Here is a 14,236-nt window from a genome sequence, read left to right on the forward strand (position 1 = left end):
TACAGAAGTTTGAATAGTTGAATCAAAATCAAGCTATATAATATCGAGTTCTTTAAATACTTTTAATTGTTTTCCTAATGTATATTGTATACATAGCTTAAAGAATAATATTGACTATTCCTATCAGTGTTGCATATGCTGAAAGAAGTTTTTCTAAATTAAATATATTAAAATCTTATTTGAGATCTACTATGTCACAAGATAGATTAAATAGTCTTGCGTTGATTTCAATTAAAAATAATTTTATGAAGAACCTTAATTATGAACAAATTATTAATGATTTCGCAATAAAAAAAATGCTAAGAGGGTAATATTTAAATAATTTTAAAAGTTTGGTCAATTTTTTTTATAGGAAAAAAAGATCGGATCAAGAGGAATAACAAGATGACGGAGAAGAAGAAGAATAAGAAGAATAAGTCTCTTTACAGTGGTTTATGATTTGAGGTAGTATAAACATTGATTCAGAGATCCATACTTGTATTCTTTTAGCACAATATCAAATAAAAATGAGTTTTTATCTAATTATTTATTTTATGCTTATGTACTTATTGTTAAAAAAAAAAATTTGAAACACCACTCTCAAAACATCTAAATTTAAAGGAGATTCGTTCAAAACATCTAAATTTAAAGGAGGCCCTTATGTTAAACTTATGTGCAGTAGTTTTCAATCAAGTGCAATTCTTTTCGTATAAAAACTAGTTACCTTATTCTATTGATGATAAAAATTTAAAACTATAAAGAATAAAAAGAGCGTTTAAAATTAAAAGTATATACCCACAGATTACAACAGATAATTATTGATCTGTACCTACCCAAAATCCAGTGCAAATACAGCTCTACGATTTCCTTTTCTATTTTTGCCTTAAAAAAACGAGTAGTAACAATCACCACGTCAGCAACGCGAATATGATCCTCTATAAAATGGAGGCTGGGTTTTCACAAATTCCTCACTTCCTTTATTCTTATCTTCATCGATATCACGTTGTAGCTTTCAACACACTTTTCGCATGGATCGGCTTCCGATCTACACACCGATGGCTAAATTTCCACGGTATGATTAAACTTGATTATTTTTCTTTAACTATTTTTTGGTGATCTTTGTTCTAATTCCATTTTCACCTGCATCCATTTTTCTAGGTTTTCCATGGATCTGAAATCAGGCTCTTCTGATCTTTTATTCCGTGGCTAGATCTACATATTCGTATTACTTTTGGAGTCACTTCATGTTCGAATCTTCCTCTTCGCAGAGATTATTGAGATGATTGTATCTCGTCGCTGCTAATTTCAGCTTCATGTGTTGAAGAGAATATTATTGTAACGGAAGTTGCTGGCTTGTTGCGTTCTATAAACGTCAAATCTCGATTCATGTTGTGAATTTAGATTATGTGATTGTTGTTTGGGGATGAAGTGGTCCTGAATAATATCTTTGTGAACCGACCTTTGCCATGACAGGTGCGCTTGCATGGCAGGTCAAAGAAAATATGAATAAAAGCATATTTTATTGTTTTTGAGGGAGATCGCACGGGAATTGCCCGGGATCTTTCTCTCTGGTGTGGTGTGTGTGATTTTCTTCTTCTTCTTCTCCTTCTCTCGTAATGCTTTTGTTTTTTCTTTACTTCTCTACCATGCATCACAACATTGATTGTCAAAGATTTATCATTGCACTGGATTTTCTCCGTCACTGACCAAATAAGGTATTATATATCATTTTACATTTGACTTTTATAATTGGTTAGCAGGTTTAATTAAAAACAAGTGAAGCATAAATTGGGAAGTGTATTTGGATTAATTAATTTTGTGCTTATGGCGAACTTGATAGTGGATGGTTTTCAATTGCATTAGATTTATTCAATTAATTTAAGTTTTGATTCCAATTTTGATGATGTTCTTTGTCGGCACAGATTGCTCAATGGAGTTCTTCAATAATTATGGTAATTGGTGTATTGGTATTTACGCTAGAATTTAATTTGCTTGTATAAGATTAGGAGGGAAATTGGATTCTGTCGTGAGCCAATACAGCAACTTAACACTTAGTCTGCAGTTATATATTCTTTTATTAATGTCTCAGACACATGACTGTTTATGAATAATCATCTATATGGCTATTGAAGCTAGTTTGATATTAATGAAAACATTCAAAGTTCAATACTTAAGATTTGTGCAAGTATTCAATCGGCTATCTGGTTGCTAGTCTACACGAATAGATATTGGTGTATCGTTAATTTTTCACTCTAAAATGTCATTTATATGTTCATTCTCTCGCAACGATTGAACTTTCAATTATACATCTTTCCTATTTCTAATACAATGTGTAGTAATAGTATCTTAACATGTTACACATGCGCACGGATAACATGTTACACATACATGATGTATATCAGAAAGAAGAAACATGCTATGAGAAAATATTTATGGTGGGCATAGAGAATATTGTTGGGAGACATGGATTTTGTTTGTGAAGAAGGAAGGATGACAAAACCGAGTTTGGCTTAGCGTGGATGCGAATATGGTACTTTTAGATTTTGAATACGGATGAAGACTCATTTGCTCATCTATTACATTTATGTCTAGTTTGTGCTTGGTGAACTGAACCAAATTTGTTGATATCAAATTGGGTTAAAGTAATTTCATATCTAGTATTTACACTTTTTTTATTAGTTTAAAAATCACTTACACTTCATTCAAATACATGAACTCCTCTCATCTCTTCAAATATTTTTCTAATTTAAAAATCACTTACACTTTTCTTTTTTTGCTTTCGCATCGGTTCCGACCTACATAGTAGATCGACTAATCCGGCCCGTGCTATACGGAGGCACGTGCACTGACCAAGCGTTGTTTCTGCCAGAAATCGAACTCGGTATTCCCCGAATATCGTCCTTTGCAGAGACTCGTTTGCCACTCGAGCCCAAGCGCTTGGTTAAATCACTTACACTTTAATTCATTCAAATACATGAACTCCTCTCATCTCTTTAATGATTATTTCATCTCTTGGATGATTAAAAGGCTCAATTAATGAGGCGCCAGTAGAACAGATGACTGTTTTGATCTGTTCAAATGTTGTTCGGTGAAATTCACGTTGCAACGTTTTTTTCTGACACATACATTGCGGGATGGAAATCACGCCGCAACTCCCAACGACTTTAAATGTTGCGTTCACCCAGCAACCTTCCTATATATTCCACCACTTTAGCTTCTCCCCCACATTCCAGAAATCAGTAACTTTCATTTGTAAAATTCTCTCTTTCTCTTCAACACAACCCCTCATCTTTAAACCAAAAAACTCTCTCAAATCTCTCATCTTTAAACCAAAAAACTCTCTCAAATCTCTCGTCTTCAACACAAATCAATATCAAATGTTCATACCATAAATTTTTCGAAGCTGGTATTGTTGCTGTTGCTATGTGAATTAGATTTTTTTTCAAGATTTTCTTGAAACCAATTTGTTAAGATACACATATGAAATTAATTTTGGTCTGCATGAGTTGGTTTAGATTTAATTTTTTAAAAAAGTTTGCATGATAAAATTTGGGATGATTTAATTTGTGTATAATATATTAGAAATCATTTGTGAAAAATTTTGTTATGTTTTTATTGATATAAAATATGAAGAGAATGAAAATGTTAGTATATATATAATTAACTGTATGATAAAATCGTAAAAAATTATTTAGAAAATGTGTTTTTTATATAATAATTAAAATAATAAATATTTTGTTTTTAATTATTAATGAATTTAATTTTTTTATATAATTTTTGAATTTATATTATTTATTATATTTATATTATTATAAATATTAAAATTAATATTTATAATAATATAAAGTTATCATATTTTTTATTATATTAAACGTTCTTGGGTGTTTTTCACCCTTCAACTACAAATGTTACGGCTCAGCAAACAAATGTCATGTTACATCATTTGACACCAATTGCTCTGCTCTACTCTGGAAAAAAAAATTGTGGGGTGATATTTATTTAGCATCGTTGCGACATATTTTTCACTTAATAACATTGCAGCGTGATTTATATACCCCACAACTATTTGTGATTAACGTTTTTACGAGATGTTTGGTCTACCCCGCAATTGTTCAGTTACAAGGTGTTTTTTACACATTCTAGGTGATATTCACTTAGCAACTTGAGTGTTTTTTTTTTAAGTGTAACACCATTCAAAGTTATTGTTAATGCTAAGAAGAATGTTCCCTTAACATATAACACCATTCAAAGTTATTGTTGATGCTAAGAAGAAATGCAGGTAGTACATATTCATTATGGCGAGTTGTAAAAATGTAAAAATATTGAAGAGATGAAACCATTTTTTGTAGAGAAAGAAAAAACTGAATTATGAAGTTTTTTTTAATAGGAAAGAGTAGTGGATACAGATAAGGAGTATGAGTAGCGCTCAAAAAGAGAGGATATAAATAAGAGTAATGTTATTCATACACTCAATTGTTACACTAATACTTACACCCAACAATACTTTACAGTAGTCACTAAATTTGGTTAATGCAGTGTAAAAATTTGGTTAATACAGGAAGTGAAGTTGGTTAATGCAACATCCAGGCATTAAAAATACTTTTTAGCAGTTATCAAACTTGGTTAATGTAGTGTAAAAACTTGGTTAATGCAGTAATGAAGTTGATTAATGCACGTCTAGGTATTAAAAATAAACGTCCTTACATGAATAGTATCCGTCCGTACATGAATAGTATTCGTCCGTATATGAACACTGTCGTCCATACATACGGTGTAGGTGTAAGATTTGGTGTAAGAATAACATTTCTGTATAAATAATGTGAAACAAAAAGCAAAAACAAAAATGACTAACAAACCACACCCAAACACAAGCCACCCAACATTGGAAATAGGGGCAACGCTCAAAAAGAGAGGATATAAATAATGTGAAACAAAAAGCAAAAACAAAATAACTAACAAACAATACCCAAACACAAGCCACCCAACATTGAAAATAGGAGTTAACTTAATCGTATATTTGAATTGAATTGCATTACATTGCAACCTATACAAGCGGATCCACTTAAATGATTAATGAACTGAACCATTTAATTTAAACAATTTAAATTCAATTTAAATTGATTCAGAACCAGTTTCCTTTTATAAACTGGTTTAATCATATAAATTAATTTTTTTTAAATAAATATTTTGTATAGAATATTTGTTTTACGTTTTTCAGAAATATAGTCAATATTTCATATTTTTCAAAAAACACTAGACTTTATTGTATTTATGCAAAAACTCAATTTAAATGTATTTAAAAAAAAAGATTTTACTGTATTTTTAGAAAAACTTGATTTTACAGTATTTTCCAAAAACACTCGATTGTACAATATTCTAATAAAACTTTATTTTACTGTCATTTTGGAAAAAGTTGATCTTATTGTATTTTCAAAAAACCTGATTTTACTGTAATTTCAAAAATCTCGATCTTACTGTATTTTCTAAAAATTCCGATGTTACTGTCTTTTAAAAAAACTCGATTATACTATTTTTTTGGAAAACCCCAATTTTACTGTATTTTTAAAAAACTTAATTTTATTGTATTTTCAAAAAACTCGATTTTACAATTTATTAGAAAAACTTGAGTTTATTGTATTTTCAAAAAACTCGATTTTACTATATTTTCAAAAAACTTGATTATACAATATTTTTAAAAACTTGATTTTATTGAAATGTTGGAAAAAGTCGATTTTACTGTATTTTCAAAAAACTCGATTTTACTGTCTTTTCAAAAATCCAGTTTTAACTGTATTTTTAAAAAACATGATTTTACAGTTTTTTTTTGGAAAAACCTGATTTGATTGAATTTTCAAAAAAAGTTTTTACTGTATTTTCAAAAAACTCAATCTTACTGTCTTTTCAAAAAACTCGATTTTACTGTCTTTTCAAAAATCCAGTTTTTACTGTATTTTTAAAAAACATGATTTTACAGTTTTTTTTTTTGGAAAAACCTGATTTGATTGAATTTTCCAAAAAAGTTTTTACTGTCTTTTCAAAAAACTCGATTTTACAATTTTTTAGGAATAAAAAAAAATTCAATTTTACTGTTTTAAAAATCCATATTTTACTGTATTTTCTAAAAACTCGGTTTTTTTTTAAATAATGCAATTTTTTAAAATACAGTAAAATTATGTTTTCCAAGCATACAGTAAAATTGAGTTTTTAAAAAATACAATAAAATCGGGTATTTTGGAAAATACAATAAAATCGTTTTTCCTAATACATTAAAATCGAGTTTTTTGAAAACATAGTAAATTATGGTTTTTAAAACAAAATACAGTAGCGGTTCTGTGCAACCTTTTTCTCTGCCCTCCCAAAATTTCAAGAAAACAAAATACAGTAAAATCGAGTTTTTCCTAAAATACCGTGAAATCTTTTTTAAAAACAGTAAAATCGAGTTTTTTTCTAATACAGTAAAATCAAATTTTTTTGAAAATACAGCAAAATCTGATTTTTTTGAAAATACAGTAAAATTAAATTTTTTAAAAAATACAGTAAAATCGATGTTTTTTGAAAATACAGTAAAATTCAATTTTTTAAAATTTCTTAATAATTTGATTTTGAAACAATCTTTAATGTAAAACTAGTTTATAACAACAAATTGGTTTTAAACCGGTTTATATATACAAACCGGTTTAAACCAATTTATAACTGAATTGAAACTGTTTTACTAGTTAACTGAATTATTATTAATGTGGTTATTAAAAGCTGAACTGAACTATTTTTGTAATTTGGTTCAGTGCAGTTCATGAACCATGAGCACCCATAATGACATAGCACACTCCGTGAAAGAAAGTTTGAGGTAGGCAAACACAATCACCTACAAAACGAAAAAGTATGTGATTGGCCACCTAGCGCATCCTTAAAAACAAAGACACCAGAGCGGGTCACACACCCAAGTACCTTCTTCTTGACCGAAACCAGTCTTCATAAAATAGAGTTTGCGGAGGGCCTTTTTTAGTGCAATAGTATAAAATTTGATTTAATACTTAAATAAAAAGAGTTTATATAAGGCCTTCTTTGATTGTAATTCCAACATAATTAGTGCACTAATATAAAATTGATTTCAATGGTTTTTAATGCATATTTATTGAAACATAAGTAGCGTAACTTTATACATTATAAAAAAATCTCATTCTAAAGTTTGTCTCATGATCACACTCAGTCATTCAAGATACACAATTTATAATACACACTAGTAAGAAATCCATGCTACCGCACGGGTCTGGATTCACTACCAAACCATCATTTGTAAATTTTGAATTCATTTTTGTTAATATTCACATAGTTACAAATATAGGTTAATAATATGCACCAACAGTTAAGCATTGATCCGTACCTATAATAAATCATACAACCGATTTTCTAACTTCAATTATATAATACAGGAACAAAAGAAAGAATTACAAGATTGACATTAAAATGAATCGTCTACCGCTAATATTCACATTTCTTCCTATATCTTGTATCTCATTATGTGTCAAAGCATTGAGCATACCAAACCCATTACATCTCACAAAACTTACAGCTTATTTCATTAGTGATGAAATAAAGTAACTTGGAGGGAATTAATTCACTAAATATTATTATTTGATAATAGTATTACAGACATCCTTTACATTATAGTTAATGTCGCAAATGTTATTATTAATTGGACTATAATTATATTATGTATGCAGTGACACACTCACTGAGTGATATTACGGTTTTCGACAGCAACGGAATTGCTTACCATCCTTTCTCTCTGTCTCTTTTTCTCAGTTTTAACTGAAAATTCTACAATAGGCACGCCTTGAACAAACAAAAAAAAATCAACATTAAAACTAAACAATTAAATTCAAACACAAAATTAAGTCTAAACTAAAATATGATATTGATCCTTTACAACATTCATACTCAATATAATCTTTGTATTCAATACATCCATGTTGGCTAAGTCACTGGAAAATTGAAACCATTATCACCATAAAAGAAACCGACACTCAAATAATTCTAATCAATCTCGTGTATCACTTTAGAGGGTACACATTGATGAATGGAACTTCACCATTAAAATATGAAATTGAAATCCTACATAATACTTATTACCTACAGTTACAACAGGTGCTTGTTTGTAGTACCCAAGGTCTGTAAGCATAGCTTCACTTTCTAGAGCTATGAAAAAACATTAAGTATTTGTAAGAATGACGCCCAAGCAGTATATGGAATTTAAAAAAGACACATACCTGTAACAGGTGATGCATTTGTATCAGTTAGATATATTGTGTACCTAAGGAACCAAGTGGTAAGCATCAAAATCGTATGATTATAAAAACAATTGTTTTTATACAAAGATGTATCATAACATGATACACTAACAAAGCACAAAATAGATTTTGAATTCCTAAATCCCTCATCACTATTCCATTTCCAGTGTTGTTGTAAAAGCCATTGGAAGTCCAAACTTTCATGCAAATGGCACATAGGAGAAAGGAAATGAGGAAGTTTTGTTAAGCACCTAAAGTGTATGCTAGTGAACCATCTAGCAATTTGACGTAACAATCCCACCATACATTTATGAAATTTTGCCGCTTGAGTGTCTTCTAAAAATTCCTCAAGTTCACCGAGGAACATTATTTCCTTAACAAATACATAGTGTGCAGGCATGAAACAGAAATACGACAAAATAAGATTCCCTGCAACATTTCAACAAACACATAGTGTGCACACATGAAAAGTCAATTTGATAAGTCAATTGATAATGAATTGCAAAAAGATTATTGAACCAATGAAATAGCAGTTTGAATGCGTCTAAATAGATGATAATGAATTGCAGAAATATTAATTGAAAAGCATAATCCGAAAAAGATAAAAGCCATAAAATATGGTAAGGCAGAGAAATCTTCACTGAACTAAAACAAAAACACGCAAGCAAGGAATCAAGATCCAATAACAGAATTGCGAAATTTACAACAAACACAAACATAAGCCAGAGAAAGCCCAAATGTGTTGGCCTAATTCGCTTCTACTTTCAAAACGGCCCAATAGTCTTGGCCCAATCATATAGGGGCAAAGGAAACCCCTTTCTCAGCCCCACGTCAAGGTTAGTCCTCCATTAGATCCGAGGATAGCGTATCACCGCTACCGTCGACCTAGCTCACCCATGTGCATTCAACTGGGTCGTTCCTCCGCTCTTTGATCGAGGACAAGAGGCCCCTGCTCGCAGGACATCTTTGTCGACCAGAGATATCCCTTTGTCCGACCAACGGCTAGTTACGGGCAGCCTCCTAGGATTCCTAAACATACTCCTAGAATCTTGGCAGTCACACATTTTAGGTCTGGATCCACGATCTAGCCCAAAACATGGACCAATGGTCAAGCGCCAGGGGACAATATAAAAACCCTCGCATTTGAAATGGTCAGGTAACACGATTTCAAACCCTTGAAAGACTAAAACGTATATGTGCTCCTACTTACTTGCTCGTCGAAGTACCTTGCAGGTACACCATCTCCTCCTCATTACCAACACCGTGCAGACGTCTTTGGCCCACTTTCTAGTTCTGATCACCCTATGAATCAAGTACTATGAGTTGTTATGTGTTTTGGGCCTGTTTGGACTCAATTAGTCGATTTTTGGATCTGTTATAATGGAAGACAAATTAGAAAATCACAGAAGAGAGGTTTGGGGTCTGGGCATTGCTATGGGTCGTAGTACCCAATACGGGTGACCTTATCAGCCCTATGGTTTTTACACAGAGGCATGAAAGTGGGGTTCTTCCCTGGGATCTTTTACGAGTCGAAGCAACTGCCATGGGAGACCGTAGTAGCCCTCGGATTATTGTACTAGGCGTGTGTTAAATCTTCTATTCCAAGTTAGTCGTCTTGTTTTTCGCGTAACTTGATTTCCGTGACTCCATTTAAGCTGCGGTTTGAAGTGTTGGAAAGCTGAAGCGTAGTACTACCTCATGGTAATTTTTTAAGAGGTTAAATATGCACTTAAGGATGTGAATACAATATTTTATTTAAGGTGTAATGTTATTCATTGTTAATGATGATGATGATGATGAAAGAAGTTTTAATTGTTATGATTGATTAAATTCTCTTTGGTGAGTATTGAGGGGAACTTATACATTATTAATTATTATGTTGAGTTTATGATGAATTCCTCATGATGAGGAAAAATGTTGAGTATGCTGATATGTTTCAATTTAGTGGAATCATCAATGTGGCCTTTTGTGGCATTGAGCATTTATGCCAGTTTTCGATTCAGAGAGGAGCCAATGATGAGTAATGCATGTGGAGATTGAGATGAGTTTTGTGTATTTTGGTTTGACATTCACTCATCATATATACCAAATATAGGTAGGACTTCGGTCCAGTGACAAGTTGTCGAGTTCAGAGATGGAACCAATGATGATGTGTCCCAAGTTCAAAGAGGAACCAGTGACGAGTGGATTAATCATTATTATACCTCTAACATCCAAAAACCTTGGTACCACATGCACATGGAGTAGAGTAAATGAATACATTGCATAAGCATTTCATTTGTGATTAATGATTAATCTGAATGACTTGTGTGATTGAATATATGTTCTACATGAACTATCCTTGTTGTTTTAAGCACCGCTAACATTTATGAATGTATTCTCACTCCCTGTTTGTTTCTTGTGTTGTGATTTACACGTATGGTGTAGATACCCAGGTAGAGACTGGGGAGCCTTAGATGCTGCTTGTGTGGAAAATGGATAGTGACCTTCTTCATTATTTGCTTATGTGTTGTTTAGTTACCTTTGTGTTGCTCTGATAGTGCAACACTTATGTTGTGAACATTTGTTTATTTTATTTTGAGAGTTGTTGAGTTTAACTAAACTGATGTTTCATTTGAGTTAAAGTGAATTCTATTTCTATGAGACAATGAAGTTGCGTTTTTAATTGTTTTAAATTTTTCTGCGATTAATTATAATTTGAAGATGTTTATGTAGAGAAAATTTGACACCCTTTTGGAGAAAATTACTTTGATGATTTTATAAATTGTGTGTTGGAGTTTAAAGTGTTACATACGGTTCACAGGGACAAGGTGAATTTTGAAGAGGTGAAAGAAAAGGTTCAGAAAAGGCTTCCCCTTTAAGTATTTGCACCAATATTGGAATACTTTCATATACGCTTAACTCGCTGGATGAAACTCCAGCAGAGCCCTCATTAGATGCTTAAGAACTTGCACCTAGAAATCATTGAAAGGTAGCCGATGGTTCAAGATGAAAAAGAGGCATTCTGTAACATCCCTATTTCTAGAAGCATGAGAACTAAACTATGAGACCTATTAATATTGAGAATTGTTAAGAGGAATGGATAGAAGTATGGCATTAACAGAAGATTAGTTAGAATCAAAGGATTTGGTTAGAATTGAACCAAGTGGCATCTTAGTAAATATTTCATAGTTGAAGGATAGTATGGTCACTTCACTCTCAAGAATGGGACTTAAGGACTTGTTTGGTTGCAATACTTCATTGTTGTATTTCCAAAATCAGCATTGGTGGGAGAGATAAAGAGAGAGAGAGGACATGAGGCAAGAGGAAGAAGACAATTGTCAACTCAAGTTCATCCTCCATTGATGCATGCATGAGGTTTTGATGATTTAGGATGAAGAGCCATGATCAAGTGTAAAGAACAAGGTTGTAATCATCTCTATTCTTCCATCATCAAGTCAAAATCTTCTTCATCATCTTCATCAAGTTCAGATTATTGAGGTGAGTTCCATTAGTTAGAATCTTGGGTAGAGTTTGGGAATAATGCATGATTTGGGAAATAAGGGTTTAGGTTGTGATAAATCTTTTGCATGTTGATTAAATACTGAAAATCGTGTTCTTGTACTGATAATTTGTGCCTGGGGTTGTTTTATATGTTGAGGTTTGAATTGGGATGGATTAGGATGTGTTGGAACTGATTTTAGACCAGAAAAATGTGATTTTTGCTTTTGGTTCAGTAAGCAATCGATTGCAGGGGTCAAGCAATCGATTGAACTTTGAAAACTTGACATTCTACGCTTCTGGTTCAGTGAGCAATCGATTGCACACTGGTGCAAATCGATTGCACCTGACAGAAAATTATCCCTTTATTGTTTCGACCATAACTTGAGTTCTACAACTCGAAACGAAGCCCGGTCAGAAGCGTTGGAAAGGTCTTTTGATGCTCTTTAATAATATGCTTAAATCTAATGCATTTAGTTTAATTATGGAATATGGTAAGTGAATTCCTAATGGTATGATATGATCACTTATGCTACTAGTATGTATGTATGTATGTATGCAAAGGAGGTGAGTTATGTTGAGAATACATTATATGATGAATGGTATAATATGATCACTTTATGCTACTAATATATGTATGAAACATGTATTTATATCGATTTCTTTATGGAAATTACTATGTTGTGATTATGCATTGTTTCCCATTTGTTCCGGTTGAACATTTGGAGTTACTTTGATTGTATGGCTCTATGAGCATGGTTGTTATATATGCTAGAATTGGAGTAGGCCTAAGCTATTAGGGGGTAAATCGCTTAGAACATTGATACCGTTACGATGTGCTTGTGAGGGCCTACGGGGCGTATCTCACTCGATGTTAACTCATCTGCGTTCTCCGTATGTTCTACACATCTGAGCTACCATTGCAATATGCTTGTGAGGGCCTACGAGGCGTATCTCACATCACGTTAACATATTGGTGTGCTTGGTATGGTGGAGAAGTAATGCCATGTAGGCAATATTACTTTTGATTCACCTCTAGTGATGCCACGTAGGGAAGCTCACTAGGCTTTCGCCCGGTGGGCTCGTGTTGTCAAGATGGCGTTTTTGTACCGAGCTGGATGGGTCCCTCACACGTGCGTTTTGATGGTTGACGAGGCCGTGACGCCACATAGGCAATGTCACCGGTGTAACTCGTCACAAATGGGGTGCCACTTAGGACTCATTTGTTCCATCTTGTAGTGTGCTGGTACAAGTCTCTTGATGCGATGCACGGGCGTAACTCACCGAGGGCATGAATTGCGTAGCCTAATGAGCAGGCTGTAACTTACTCCTAGATTCCTCGTACATGGGTACGGGTCTGCATATTTGCTTGTTTGTTGTAAGGTTCCATGCTTATATGTGTTGCATGACGATTGACTTATCTAGGATGAGCAGTGCAACTAGTAAGACTTGCTTAGGGGTAAGCAGCATGGTTCGTCATGTAGTATTGGTGTGTAAGTCTTATCAGGGATAAGCAGTGCGCACGTAAGACTTGCCTGGGGTAAGCAGCATGGGCCGCCATAAGTCGTGAGTCGTGGAACTGTACTTGTTTGTTGTTGGTTGTGAGCCTGTTTGTTTTGTTATCTCATTGGTTAGTCAAGGGACTTCCAATAGTGATATTATTCTTGTTGTGTATTTGTACTAAACCGTGAGGAAAACCCCGGATCCACGGCGGACCCGTTTGATTGCATGCACCTTGTAGAATTGAGTGAACCCATAAGATAAGGGAACTCACTGAGATTTAGTAATCTCACCCCAATCCTCTTAATATTTTCATGAACAGGTTAGAAGTAGGCAGATTGCTTGATGGACTGCTTTGACGACTGTGGACAAGCAATTGGCAGGAAGACCTCGTCGGACGTTATCTTTCCGCTGTGCATTATTGAAGACAATCCGATCGTATACATCTTAGTTGGAAACTTGTATTGTATATGATTTTAATTTCTTGTATTTACCGCTTATGTATGTTTCTTGTAACATTTATAGCATCACTACATATTATTCTAGAAATATATGTATGGGGTGTTACACATACATTAAAAGGAAAGGAAAAATCGCCATATTCATTGCATATTCGATCATTTTCACTAGGGGTAAAGACACCCCAATCTAAATATGGACCCACATCAAGAAAGGCTCCATCAGGATTATCCTCTCTGGCGAAGACAGAAATAGAGGAATAGTAAATGGAGTCTACGCACAAAGGTCAAGCATTCTTCTATGATTTTTTTACTCATGATGTACCATTTTTCCATATATAGGAAAGCGAAATATCGAAAGGAAAAATGTAACATCAAATTGGTAAAGATAACTCAGAGATGTATGAAGTTGACTATTCAAGAATCATATGTTATCATGCAAAAGAAAATAAACTCTATCAACGCTTCGGATTACTCACACGAGGTACTTAAGTACTCTAGTTCCTAAGGGTCATAATGAGAGACCTCTGA

The 14,236-nt window shown here is 33.0% G+C and overlaps 1 long non-coding RNA gene across 2 annotated transcripts; it reads left to right on the top strand.

Moving 5' to 3' along the window:
* The first annotated feature begins 636 nt into the window (after positions 1-636).
* LOC131640118 (uncharacterized) lies at positions 637-2,146 on the top strand. 2 transcript variants are annotated; one of them, XR_009295167.1, is made up of 3 exons: positions 860-1,051; positions 1,138-1,694; positions 1,902-2,146. It is a non-coding gene; the product is annotated as an uncharacterized LOC131640118 (long non-coding RNA). The 2 variants fall into 2 exon arrangements; XR_009295166.1 differs by having other exon boundaries at positions 637-1,051; positions 1,138-2,146.
* Positions 2,147-14,236: the final 12,090 nt, after the last annotated feature.

This window comes from Vicia villosa, linkage group LG1 (assembly GCF_029867415.1).
Source record: "Vicia villosa cultivar HV-30 ecotype Madison, WI linkage group LG1, Vvil1.0, whole genome shotgun sequence".
NCBI lineage: Eukaryota > Viridiplantae > Streptophyta > Magnoliopsida > Fabales > Fabaceae > Vicia > Vicia villosa.